At 43.0% G+C, this 15,190-nt stretch overlaps 1 pseudogene; it reads left to right on the plus strand.

The window, feature by feature from the left end:
- The window catches only part of LOC126702884 (polygalacturonase-like), a 35,096-nt pseudogene that overhangs the window by 18,660 nt on the left and 1,246 nt on the right, over positions 1-15,190 (plus strand).

Consider the following 15,190-nt stretch of genomic DNA (forward strand, 5'->3'; position numbering starts at 1 on the left):
TGGCAAACTAGGACCATATATAAACAAATTCTAGGAACCTTAATGTGTCTTGAGTATGGTGATAGAAACCTCTATATAGATAATAATTATTGTAATGTTGCGTTTAGTTAGTTAGTTCATTAGTTAGTTACAATTCCAAACATGTTAATCAAATTTAAGACATGTTGGAATTATTAATGTACATGGGGATAATAGGACTATTAGGATAAGGCCATGTGGTACTTATCGAAAAATTGTTGTAATCCCTTTAGTTAGTTAGTTAGTTGAGACTTGAGAATATGATGAGTTAGTTAGGATTTGAGCACATGCAGCTCATTTAACATGGTTTAATTCATAGAGCAAATGTTGAATTAACTAGCTAATTATGTTGAACTACGAGGGCCAACAAGATTAGAGTTTGTTTCCTATAAATACATAATTGTAATTCAACATTAGAGATCATTGAAAATAAACTCATTGTGCCCTTAATATAGTTCAAACTCTATTAAAATCTTAATCCGTGGAACAAATGTGCATACTATATATATATATATAGAGAGAGAGAGAGAGTTGGGTTCAAATTGCACTTAGTGTAACTCTAAGTAATGTTACACCACCCAATTATTTGTAATAAAATTCATATTTTGAAAATCTCACAATTGAATTATATGCTCTATATGTTCTAAATATTCATGTCAATTTTCATATCAATTGGATATTATTGACAATCCAATTCGTAAAATCATCTTTTATGCATTCTTTTAAACCACAAAAACTTGAATTTAAACAATTGCGATGACATGACTAGCTATTAATCATTGATCTCCTTGAAATTTTACAAGCATGAAGAATGTACGAAGATAATGCAATCTAATGGTGAATTTATCAAAATTAGCATCCAATTAAAAAAAAATTTGAGTGGCGTAACATTGCTTAAAGTTACACAAGATGTAACTTGAAACCAACTTAACTTTTTACATTTATGTCAAAATATTCTTAAGGATTTTTTTTTGAGTGAGATAAATGCATTTATTATCATGTCTTAATTATCTTAGTATGGAAAATTGAAAAAGTGACTAGCTTTTTCTCAGCCATTTCAATTTTCCATAAAACGTTTTCTAAAATAAATGATTAATATATGACTTAAAGACATACATTACCCAAACCCATATACGAATTAAGAAGGGGAGAAAGAGAGAGATTGGGAAAGGAAAAACATAAATGGTTAGTTAATTTTTTTTAAAAAAAAATTCTAAATACTTATTAGTGACTACAATAATTTTCCAATTTCAAATTTAATATTGCATGTACAATCACAACCAAAATAAATGTCAATAAATAACTATCATAATTATTTCATTTCAAATTTATATATAAGGAGTTTGGCTTATCTCCATTACTTTTTTAACTGGACATCTCTTGCTGTTTTAAATATATAATGGCAAATGGTAATGAATTTTAATCTCCACTTTTCATTTAGTTAGTGGGTGATGTAGCAGTTTTTCATTAAAATAAATGGATATTTCAGTTAAAAAAGTACTAGAGGTAAGCCAAATCCATATACAAAATAAAAGAGTGATAAATTTTTTATAAGTCTTGTAGTTCAATTAGCACCTCCTAGTCTTTCCATCAAAAACATCTAGAATGTACATGCCTCTGTGTAACTATCGAATTATAAAAAATAAAAGTAAAAGAGTATTTTTTTTTTTTTTTTTTGGAGATAAAATCATATTTTGTTGAACTTTTGCTGGTAACACTCTAAAAAGTGATAAATTAAGAGCAATATTACAAACACAAAAAATTTTACAATATTTTTCACACCAGTTGAGTTGCAATGAAAATTTGTTATTATCTAAACCCACCATTGATATATATATATATATATATATATATAAAACATTTTTTTACCTATCACTAACAATTTGTCACATCAGCCAAGTGTGAAATTTGTTATCAAATTTTAAATTTATGTCTACACTTTCTTAAAACTAAGAGTAATGTTACTGCTACAGTTTATTTTATAACATTTTTACCAACTATTGATATGACAAATTTTTATTGATTCTCATTTTGGCTCACCACTGGCATCACTATTTTACTTATCAATAATCACTCACCATATTAACATACACATTGTAAAAAGTTTATAAAATAATTCGTGAAGATGGTAAGATATAAGGCCTACGACGGGACTTACGGGCCCACCTGACGGGCCTGACGGGCCCACCTGATGGGCATGACGGGCCCACCTGAACGGCCTGACGGGCCTGACGGCCCTGCCTGACGGCCCTGCCTGGCCTACCTGAAGCGACGGGTTGAGACTGTTGGGCCTGTGCAAGGATTATCCCACGCGCTTTGAAGGCCCATCGCTGACAGGCACAGTAAGGGCCCATGATCCAAAATCTCTATCGCCTAGAAAAGCCCTATGATCCGAAAACGGAAATCTTGACTCACTACGCTCAAGGGAATTTGTATGAGAGTCCCACATTGAAAAGATTTGGAAACCAAGGAGAAAAGTCAACCCTTTATCACTATAAAAGGCCTGCCACCCTCAGAAATCGAGGTACGCTTTAATTGACCCACTCTAACGCTCTAAGTAAAACAAAAGAATTCTAACTTGACCGTCGGAGAGCCTTTGGCCGGCACCACACCGGTGCTCTCTGAAGGATTCTTTCGATTGCTTCTGTCGTGCAGGTTCGATTCGAGTCGCGAGTACGGTGTGACCCATTGGTGACAATTTTCGACGTCATCAATTCGTGACCTTACCATTTTCCCAAAACTAAATGTGCATTCAAATGCTTAAATACCCTCTCAAGTTTCAACTCCCTCGACTACTAAACTCCCTAAGTTACTTCTTCTCTCTTTGACTCACACAAAGTCACAAACACACATTAGTTTCACATCCAAAACTCCATCGCGCAGCAAGGATTTGGTTCAGCCGGCTAACACCAAACTCCATCGGCACCTTCAAGGAGCTGAGCGCTCAATTCACTACGCACTTCATCGGAGGACATCGGTATAAGAAATCCACGGCTTGTTTAATGAACATCAAGCAGAGAGAGGAGGAGACGTTACGGGCCTACATATCATGCTTCAATAAAGAAGCGCTCTCGATCGACGAAGCCGATGACAAGATACTAGTGGCAGCGTTCACAAACGGGCTGAAGGGGGGTAAGTTTTTGTTTTCCCTATACAAAAACGACCCAAAGACCATGTCGGAGGTGCTTTACAGGGCCACCAAGTATATGAACGCTGAAGACGCACTATTAGCCCGAGAAGATAGACCCAAGAAAAGAGACAGACAAGAGGATCCCCGACAGGACCAGGGGCGGAAGAAAGGAAGGATGGGGGACCGAAGGGAGGAGAGACATCCAAAACATATGGGCGCAAGGTTCACAAGTTTCACCCCGTTGATTGCTCCGATAGACCAAGTCCTAATGCAGATTAAGGACGAAGGATCCCTGACGTTTCCGGGAAAGCTGAAGAGTGATCCCAACAAAAGGTCCAGAGACAAATATTGCCGCTTCCATCGCGACCATGGCCACGACACGGCCGATTGCTACGACTTGAAGCAACAAATCGAAGCCCTTATCCGACAAGGGAAGCTGAAGAAGTTCGTCAGCAAGGAGAGAACGGAGCAACACCTACAAGAACAACACCCCCGTCGAGAAAACGAGCGACCAAGGCCCCCATTAGGGGAAATAAGGATGATAATTGGAGGAACAGCCGCGGCCGGATCGTCGAAAAAGGCTCGCAAAACATACCTTCGGATGGTACAGAATGTCCAGTTGGCGGGTACAGTGCCAAAGATGGCAAGAAGGGAAGGCCCCATTATCGGGTTCTCGGAAGAGGATGCAAGACGCCTACACCATCCACACGACGATGCCCTCGTCGTCACCTTGCGGGCAGGCGACTACAATATCCACCGAGTGTTGGTCGACAACGGTAGTTCGGCCGACATCTTGTATTATCCGGTGTTCCAACAAATGAGGATTGACAGGGAGCATCTAATACCGACAAACGCCCCGCTCGTTGGTTTCGGAGGGAGTAGGATATTCCCTTTGGGCGCAGTCACGTTATCGGTGACAGTAGGAGATTACCCCCAACAAATCACCAAGGACGTAACATTCTTGGTGGTCGATTGCTCGTCAGCCTACAATGCTATTATTGGACGACCCACGCTCAACTCGTGGAAGGCGGCAACATCAACTTACCACCTGATGATCAAGTTCCCAACGGAGTATGGGGTAGGAGAGCTACGCGGAAGTCAAATTGCCGCACGAGAATGCTACGTAGCTATGATGGAGGTGGAAGACCAGATCCAGGCCTTGAACATAGAAGAACACCGAACGACGGCAGAACCTACAGAGAAGCTAGAGGAGATAACTCTCGACAGTTCCAATCCAGACCGAACCACCAAGATCGGAACGCTTGCCAAACCCGCAATCCGTCAAGAGCTCGTAGCTTTCTTGAGAAGCAATAAGGATGTGTTCGCCTGGAGCCATGACGATATGCCAGGAATCGATCCCTCGGTCATGGTACATAAGTTGAATGTGTTGCCCTCGTTTCCACCCGTCCGACAAAAGAAGAGAGTATTCGCCCCGGAACGAGACCAAGCAATAGCGGAAGAGGTCCGCAAACTCCAAGAGGCAAGCTTCATCAGGGAAGTCTACTACCCCGATTGGCTGGCGAATGTGGTAATGGTGAAGAAAACGAGCGGCAAATGGAGGATGTGCGTGGACTTCATCGATCTTAACAAAGCATGCCCCAAAGATAGCTATCCCCTTCCGAGGGTCGACATCCTAGTAGACTCGACGGCTCAACACCAATTGCTAAGCTTCATGGATGCTTTCTCGGGTTATAACCAGATCCGCATGCACGAGGACGATCAGGAGAAGACTTCGTTTGTAACCAGTCAAGGACTCTTCTGTTACAAATTAATGCCATTCGGCCTGAAGAATGCAGAGGCAACATACCAGAGATTAATGAACAAGATGTTCGCACAGCAAATCGGGAGGAATGTCCAAGTCTATGTCGACGACATGCTGGTGAAGAGCCGGAAGGAGGAAGACCACTTGGAAGATCTCAAGGAAACATTCGGCACACTTCGATCCTACAACATGAAACTCAATCCGGGAAAGTGCGCATTCGGTGTAACGGCAGGCAAATTCCTAGGATTCATGGTATCTCAAAGGGGGATTGAAGCTAATCCGGACAAAATCCGAGCCATAATAGAGATGGCCCCCCCGAGAAACGTGAAGGAAGTACAGAGCCTTAACGGCAAGGTAGCTTCATTGAATAGATTCGTGTCGAGAGCGACGGACAAGTGTTTACCCTTCTTTCGAACATTGAAAAAGTCATTCGAGTGGACGGACGAGTGTCAGCGAGCCTTCGAGGAGTTAAAAACCTATCTATCTTCACCACCTCTACTGAGCCCCTCGCGACCAGGTGAAGAACTCTTCCTCTATTTGGCTGTCTCCACGGTGGCTGTCAGCGCGGCCTTAATCAGAGAGGAGGACAGGGCACAACAGCCCGTGTACTACGCCAGCCAGGCGCTCCGCGGTGCCGAGGAAAGATACCAACCTATGGAGAAACTCTCTTTTGCGTTGGTCACGGCGGCTCGCAAGCTCAAGCCCTACTTTCAAGCCCATACCGTGAACGTAATGACCGACAAGCCCTTGCGAAGGGCACTAAGTAATCCTGAAGCCACAGGTCGACTGACGCTGTGGGCAATAGAATTGAGTGAGTTTGACATCAAGTACCGTCCACGTGTAGCCGACTTCATAGCAGAGTTTACGCATGACGCGGACAAGGGGGCAGAAGAACCCCCCCAGTGGAACATCTACACCGACGGATCATCCAATAAGCGAGTTGGAGGAGCCGGCATAGTATTGCTGTCACCTGAAGGAGACAAGATTGAATGTATGGTCCGTCTCGACTTCCCCATTACCAACAATGAAGCAGAATACGAAGCGGTGGCAGCAGGACTCGACCTAGCCAAAGCCGCCGGAGCTGAAAGTGTGGTCGTGCATTGCGACTCTCAAGTCATGACCAATCAAGTAAACAGAGATTATGAATGCAAAGGGGAAAGGTTGAAGAGATATCTTGATCAAGTAAGGGCGAGAGTCGACGGGTTAAAAGCAATGTTCGTCCAGATCCCCAGGGGAGACAATGAGCTCGCCGATCGGCTAGCCAAAGCCGCTTCAGCAGAACATATGATGACACCGGGTAATGTACTTCCCTTCGTTCAAATCTTTCCGCTAATAGACCCCGACAATATGCAGGAGATACGCTCCGAAAGAAACTGGACCACGCAGATAACTTCATACTTAAAGGACGGGATATTGCCAGAAGAGAAGGGGGCAGCGAGAAAGCTAAAAGTCCGAGCGGCAAGGTTCGTCTTGATAAAAGACATTCTTTACAAGAGAGGTTTCTCCCGTCCTTACCTAAGATGTCTCGGGGTTGAAGAGGCAGACTACGTGATGAGGGAAGTACACGAAGGAATATGCGGGAACCATTCTGGATCGCGGTCGTTAGTGCACAAACTGTTACGAGCTGGGTATTACTGGCCGACCATGCAGAAGGATGCTGAGTCCTACGTTAAAAGATGCGACAAATGCCAGAGGTTCAGCAATTTTATCGGACAGCCAGCTGAAGAGCTAACCCCTATAACGGCTCCATGGCCGTTCGCTCAGTGGGGACTGGACATCATGGGACCTTTTTCAACGGCGATAAGGCAGCTAAAGTTCTTGGTAGTGGGTATTGACTACTTCACAAAATGGGTAGAAGCGGAAGCCTTGGCCACCATTACAGAAAAGAACATTAGAAGTTTTGTCTGGCGGAGCATAGTATGTAGGTTTGGTATTCCTAGAGTCCTTGTCTCAGATAACGGGAGGCAGTTCGACAACGGCCACTTCCGGGATTTCTGCACACAGCTAGGAATAAAAAACCACTACTCATCACCCGCCCATCCTCAGGCTAACGGCCAGGTTGAAGTCACGAACCAATCCCTGTTAAAGATTATCAAGACTCGGCTCGAGGGGGCAAAGGGCATATGGCCCGAAGAATTGCCGAGCATACTGTGGGCATACAGGACAACGGCGAGGACTCCGACAGGAGAGACACCATTTCGACTGACATACGGGAGCGAGGCAGTCATCCCGGCAGAAGTGGGGCTCACAAGTTACAGGGTTCACAACCATGACGAGAGCAGGAATGACGAATCAATGAGGCTACAGCTGGACCTGATAGATGAGGTTAGGTCGGCGGCGGAGCAAAGGATCGCTAGATACCAGGATCGGATCTCCAGACATTACAACTCCCGGGTCCGACACAGAAACTTCCAAGTAGGAGACCTCGTACTTCGGAAGGTCATGGGTGCAACTAGAGACTCTACACAGGGAAAACTCGGCCCCAACTGGGAAGGACCTTATAGAGTTACGTCATGGAAAAGGAAAGGAACATACCACCTGGAGACGACAGACGGAGAAAAGCTACCGCATCCATGGAATGCTGAGCATTTGAGGAAATACTACCAGTAATAGAAACACGGCGAACAACAACCAATTTTCTTTCGGTTTAAGCTTTTTATAAGTTTTTCTTTTAACTGTTTCTCTTTTGCTACAATCTTGTCGTGCCTTTTTTAAGCCCAAGGGGGCAGGCACTTTTCCTTTACGCATTTCTATAATCAGATGCAATTTTAATCTTCTACTTGAATGTATGTCATTGCAATTGTCCACAAAGTTAACGGAAACAAAATAAAGTCCACAAGATGGACGGATTATCCTACAGGGACGATCACTTTAAGTCCACAAGGTGGACGGATCATCCTACAGGGATGATAACCTTAAGTCCACAAGATGGACGAATACAAAATAAAGTCCACAAGATGGACGGATACAATATGAAGTCCACAAGATGGACGGATCATCCTACAGGGATGATAACCTTAAGTCCACAAGATGGACGGACACAAAATATAAGTCCACTAGATGGACGGACACAATATAAGTCCACAAGATGAACGGATCGTCCTACAGGGACGATAACCCTAAGTCCACAAGATGGACGGACACAATATAAGTCCACAAGATGGACGGACCGTCCTGCAAGGACGATCACTTTATGTCCACAAGATGGACGGATCATCCTGCATGGACGATCACTTCAAGTCCACTTTAAGTCCACAAGACGGACGGATCATCCTACAAGGACAATCACCGCAAGGTGGACGGACTATACTAAATGGAGATAACTTAGTCCATAAAATGGACGGATACAAAATGAAGTCCACCATATGGACGGACCACCATTGGACGGATCATCCACGACGTGGACGGAAATAAGATGAAGCAAACAAGACGGACTGATCATTTTAGACAATAAAGTAGTATCCACAAGGTGGACGGAACATTCCACAGGTTTTGCAAAGAATAAATTTTTAAGATCAAAAACATACCTATACATGAACGAATATAAACAGGTCAAGCAATGGCAAAATTCAAAACATATAAAATGAGGTGCACGGATTCATTTAACAAAATAGGCCATTAAAAGGCAATGTTTACATATCATCAACAACGGATGAGAATTGTTCCAAAAAGTAAAAAAAAAAAAAAAAAAAAAAAAAAATCCTTCTACTGAGCCTTGTCCGCATTATTGACGGGCTGAGGAACCGTCTCCGTGTCAGGCTCAGCTTGATCAACTTTCGCTGGTGCAGACGCCCCGTCACCAACGGCGTCGTCGACATCAAAGAGGTCGTCTGTATCCTCGGAGGCAACGGGCACGACGGATGACTGAACCGGGTCTTCAACTTTGAACTTGGAAGGGTCCACGTCTGGATAAGCTTGCTTGACTTGACGGAGGGCATCCATGAAGCCCTGATGGAAAGAATCGCCCAGCTCAGTGATTAGGGCGTCGGAGTCACGGTATTCACGAATCGCCACGTCCTTAGCCTGACGGACTTCATTTTTCAGCTCGGCTATCTCTTTGTCCTTGCTCTCTAGAGCCTTCTTTGCTTCCTCCGTCATCTGTTCAAGGCTCTTCCTTGCCTTCTCCGACAGCTCAAGCTTCTTCTCTATCTTGGGTCTCCAGTTTCGCAGTTGGAGGAGTTCTTACTCCGTCTTCTCCGCCTTGGCCCGTACACGATCCAAGGCCGTCTCTTGGTTGAGGCACCGTCCCATCAGCCCCTTCATCATGACCATTGCCTAAAAAATAACAACACAGTTATAAAACAAACCTTCGGCAGATGATTTAAGTTGTATTTGAGTAGTAGACGGACTATCTTACCTGTGTAATTGCAAACAGGCCCGTCTCGCCCATGGCCTCCGTCGAGTGGTTGCCTAAATCTTCATAATCCTCCGCCGAGATGATGGAGGAAATCAGTTCTAAGGCATGCTTAGAATCCTCTCAAAGAAGGACGGGCGGCTTCTCGTCATCCTTCGACGGGCCTTTCATCAAGCCCTTGCCAACCCCGTGCTTGGTTGGAGTGACCGTCTTCGGAGGCTCCGCCATGAGTCCCACGACGGGATCTAAAGACACTTTGGCCTTCTTGGCCTGGCAGTCCGCTTTGGGCTGAGTCTTCCGCTTCGCAGACGGATTGATTGGACCCGTCGCAGTGGGAGCGTCGTCAGCAGTCTTCTTTGCAGCCTTTGACCGGATCAAGACTCTTCTCTTAGCATCGTCCATCTCTGAAACATGGACGGGGGAGTTAATTAACAAAAAATAAGATGCATAATTTTTTCAAGTAAAGGGTGACGAACTTACGCCTCCTTATCTGTGTTTCGTACTTGACGGCAGCCGCTGTAGGTTCTGGTCCGTCGCAATACCAGTGAATGGTATTTAGTGTTACCAGCTTCGCCCAAGTCCTTTCCTCCGGCTTGGTCTTTGAGAGAATTTTCTCAAGGAAAGCAAACTCTTTAAGGTCAATTTGGGGCCGTCGTCTAACTACAAAAGAAGAAAGAGGACGGTTAGATTATATTCAAAAAAAAAAAAAAAAACTTAGTAATGTTAAAGTTTGGAGGATAGTCCATACTAGACGGATCCAATATGCCCCAAGTAGTGTCGACGGGCATGAAATCTGTTTCCCCAGGACGACCCATCCAACCGTCGCCTTCTAGGAAGAAGAACCGACTCTTCCAATCCCTATTTGAGTCCGGCGTGTCATAGATGACTTTCAGCAACGGACTCCTGGGGACGAAGCTATAAATTCCCCTGGATTTGTCAATTTCGTCCGGACGGTAGTAGTGGAAAAACTCCCTAACCGTCAGCCTCTTTTCTCCGTTGGACATGGCACCGTACAAGACCTCCATCGCTATAAAAACCCTCCAAGCATTAGGGGAAATCTGGTTCACGGATAACCCCAGCTGACGGAGGAGCAAACGGTGAAGCGAACTCAATGGGAATCTAAGTCCGGCCTTCAACATTTGCTCATACACCCCGACTCCCTCTACCCCGTCATAGTAACACCTCTCTGATTTGTAGGGTAGACGGATCGTAACATTTTCTGGAATTTGATAATTATCCCTAAATGTCTTAAAGTGCTTTTCCTTGATAACGGACGTGAAGAAATTCACCGTCCACTCCGGTAGCATGACGAACTTCCTGAGCCCATCGGCACCAATGACGGATCTGACAACTTGATCCTCACCAACACCAGGTCCCTCGTCTGGATCAACCACCTCCAGATCCTCATATGTTGAGGACGAGGAGGAGGTGGACGGACTACTATCATCTGGACTACCTTGTTCTCGTTGACCGGACGGATATACTTCCTCGTAATCCACCCCGTCACGAATAACTGACTGATTACTCGACGCACTAGACATTTCCTACATGAAACGACAAGAGCCTAAGACTCTGACGGTCTATGTGTCTATAACGGGTGTGGATTGTAAGGAAAATTAAAACAAGTATAAGTTTTAAGAAGAGCACTTACCAGTTTTGCCAACGAAGTGATGAAGGATGGCGTTGACGACTAAAGTAAATGAACGGATCAGCAGATTATGACGGGTGTGCTCTGACAAGGGTGACGGGTGCGCTCTGACAGCTTGATTTCTACTGAAACTGAAGAAATGAGAGGAATCACTCCCTTATTTATAAGAGAGATGCACGGAAGTCGAAGCGTCGCTTCGATCCGAGACAAGGTCCAATCAGCTTGTAACACGTGTCATCAGCATTAATTACCTTCGTACAGCCTGTCTGTAGTTGGTGTGATCGACGGACTCCTCATTTGAACCGTCATCCTATCTTGCGTTGATCCGTCAACCCGTTATGACAACTTAAAAACTCCCCGTCTCATGAGCCTCGTTCCGTCATAAAAATACCCGACATACCCTCACATTTGGATCGTCACCCCATTGATCCTTTATCCTAAAAGCTGACGGACCATTGGGGTGAAGGGGGCAACTGAAGATGGTAAGATATAAGGCCTACCTGACGGAACTTACGGGCCCACCTGACGGGCCTAACGGGCCCACCTGATGGGCATGACGGGCCCACCTGAACGGCCTGACGGCCCTGCCTGACGGCCCTGCCTGACGAGCATGACGGGCCTACCTGAAGTGACGGGTTGAGACTGTTGGGCCTGTGCAAGGATTATCCCACGCGCTTTGAAGGCCCATCGCTGACAGGCACAGTAAGGGCCCATGATCCAAAATCTCTATCGCCTAGAAAAGCCCTATGATCCGAAAACGGAAATCTTGACTCACTACGCTCAAGGGAATTTGTATGAGAGTCCCACATTGAAAAGATTTGGAAACCAAGGAGAAAAGTCAACTCTTTATCACTATAAAAGGCCTGCCACCCTCAGAAATCGAGGTACGCTTTAATTGACCCACTCTAACGCTCTAAGTAAAACAAAAGAATTCTAACTTGACCGTCGGAGAGCCTTTGGCCGGCACCACACCGGTGCTCTCTAAAGGATTCTTTTGATTGCTTCTGTCGTGCAGGTTCGATTTGAGTCGCGAGTACGGTGTGACCCATTGGTGACAATTTTCGACGTCATCAATTCGTGACCTTACCATTTTCCCAAAACTAAATGTGCATTCAAATGCTATAAATACCCTCTCAAGTTTCAACTCCCTCGACTACTAAACTCCCTAAGTTACTTCTTCTCTCTTTGACTCACACAAAGTCACAAACACACATTAGTTTCACATCCAAACAAAACCAAAATGACATTCCCTGCCATAATTTGTCTTGTCCCTCCACTTCTCTCTATGTTCATTTCCTTAGTGCTAGCTGATCCTACGATATACAATGTAGTGAGTTATGGAGCCAAACCAGATGGGAAAAGACTCAGCTCAAGCTTTTCTTAGTGCATGGACAAAAGCTTGTGCCTCCATACAGCCTGCCACTATTTATGTACCAGCAGGGAAGTTCGCTCTCGGGCAAGTGATTTTTATTGGACCATGCTACAACAAAGTTAACGTTATGCTTATTGGGACCCTTGTGGCCCCGTCAGACTATACAGTCCTTGGAAATAAAGCATACTGGGTTGTGTTTCAGCATATTGATGGGCTTACAGTATGTGGTAATGGGATTCTTGATGGGCAAGGTACTTGCATGTGGGCTCGCAAGTCCTCTCGCAAAAGTTGTCCTTTGGGAGCCACGGTATGTGAAATATTTAACTAACGCCATAATAAATTGTGTAAACCTAAAGAAAAATGTATGATTGAAATTTTATTTTTGAAATTTTTATTTTTTTATTTATATTTTGTTTGTGAAAAAATACAGATAAACATGTAACCTGATCTGATCATCCCAGTTTGGCAACCCATTTAGGATGACATGTTTTTGACCTAAACCCGACCCAACCAAACCCATTTGCGAGGACTTCATAGTGATATTTTAGGTCCTTCATATATTAATTTACTCCATTTTAGTCTTTAAAATAAATTCCCTCCATTTTCTAGGTAACCAACCGGGTCTGGTTAGGATTTTCTAGGGGAAAGTGGTGTGCTTTTCCTTTTGATTTTTGGTTTGAACTATTAACTGATTTCGGTCTTCCTTGTTTTGGAGGGGACTTTTGTCACTTACTTTGTTTTTTTTTTTTTTTCATGAGAATCAGGATTTTTGTCACATTGATATTTTTCACTAATGCCACAATAAGCCATTTTTAAAGAAATCGTATATAGGATACCTGGGAATAATCCCATGTACATCCATGTCCATTTGGAACAGTTTATTTTTACAAAAAAAAAGGTTAAAAAAGGTTATTTCAACTTATTTAGTTGAAATTGAAATTTTAATTTTTGCTGAGAGTATAGAAAAAAGGTAAAAAAATAAGCTGAATAGTACAGTGGGACCCATGAATAGTATTAAATAGTACAGTGAGATCCATAAATAGTATCAAACAGTGTAGTAGAATCCATGAATAGTAGTAAAAATAAGCTGAAAGTGGAGATAAGCTGAAAAATTCAACTTATTCCAAATGCACACGGAGTGTAATATTTATTTTTGTGTACTAGCAAACATGCTGAAAAATTAGTGGGAATGTCAAAGGTCAAAACAACATGCTTAGGCTTTTGTTCCTTGCATTGATGGTCCATCCATTAAAGGTCCACATATTTAATTGAATAGCCCTATATAGTCATGCTCATCGTTAATTTAGAGAGATACTCTTAGATCCCAATAATCCAAAGGATACAAGCCTTCTTAAGGTCGAGTCGGTAAGCTTTGTTTGTAGAGTCTCTATCAGTTCTGGTCATGAATCTTTGTTTGTGGAGTCTCTTTCAGTCGGTAATCTTCCTATATGATTAGTTTGATTGGAAGATTATGCCCGCCCCATCTCCTACTGCATGCATTCCCATTTCGGATTCTTGAGTTGGATTCACCATTCCCCTCTCCGTTAGTAATATGAAGGCGATCGTTTTTGAGATAAATTCCAAGTTTTTTGAGGGGAATCCAAGTAGTATGCAGAACGTTGTTTTGGAAAATTGTAAGGGAAGACAAATAGAGATTGCTTTTGGTTTCCTCTCAGATGAAACTTAGAGTTATGGACTCTCGTTGGCTTATTTCTTTTCTTCCCTAGATTCCCACTATAATATAGTTTATTGCGCGCACCTCCTAATATATAAATATATATATATATATATATATTTGAAAGCTCCCTCCTCATATATTGATTTGTAATGTGCCTACCATGTTCGCTAATCTTATGTGTATGTAAGTAGACATTGGAATTTACCAACTCGAACAACATTGTGGTTAGTGGATTAACCTCCACAAACAGCCAGATGTTTCATATTGTCGTCAATGCCTGCAACAACGTGAATATGCAAGGTGTCAGGGTCATCGCCGCTAGAAATAGCATAAACACCAATGGCATTCATGTTCAATTTTCTTCCAATTTCACAATTCTCAACTCTAATATGCAAACGGGTGATGATTGCATCTCAGTTGGACCTGGTACCATTATTAATATGTGGATGGAGAATGTAGCATGTGGACCAGGGCATGGAATCAGGTAATGAAATTTTATTTATTTTTTGATCTATTGAATATTATGTAACTATAACAACAATATTATAGTGTGATGCCAAATTGGTCATGGGTGCAATTTGTTGGTGCAGCATTGGGAGTTTAGGCAAAAACCAGCAAGAGACTGGTGTCCAAAACGTGACAATTACAACAGCAAATTTTACTGGTACTCAGAATGGGGTGATGATTAAATCTTGACCAAGGCCTAGCAATGGGTTTGCTAGGAACATTATTTTCCAACATGTCAATATGGTGAATGTCCAAAATCCCATTATAATTGATCAAAATAACTACCCCTCTAAAGATTGCCCTCATCAGGTACGATATTTTGAAGGATATTTATGCAAATGTTGTTTAAATTTTAAACTATAATTTGTTTACTTATGAAAAATCCTAAACATGTTCAAGAAGATTACACAATAAAGATTCTTATAAATTTTAGTTTCCATGGCCCCTTACTTTAACCATAGAAACTACTCATAAGTAATACCCATTATATAGCTAGGCCCATTATTATGGCATCCTAAACTTTTAGGGCAAAAATGGCCCATTACCATCAATTTTCAAAATAATTTGCCCAGAAACACTGTTTCCAAACTATATAGGTATATACCACTTTTTTAGGTACTCGAGCTTGCCAAGCTCGAGTACCATGTTTTTTTAATCCACTGTCGCCCCATATTCAAGGAGCCCTATAGTGGCGTTTTTAAGCCCTATAGTGACGTTTTCG

This window comes from Quercus robur, chromosome 10 (assembly GCF_932294415.1).
Source record: "Quercus robur chromosome 10, dhQueRobu3.1, whole genome shotgun sequence".
Lineage (NCBI taxonomy): Eukaryota > Viridiplantae > Streptophyta > Magnoliopsida > Fagales > Fagaceae > Quercus > Quercus robur.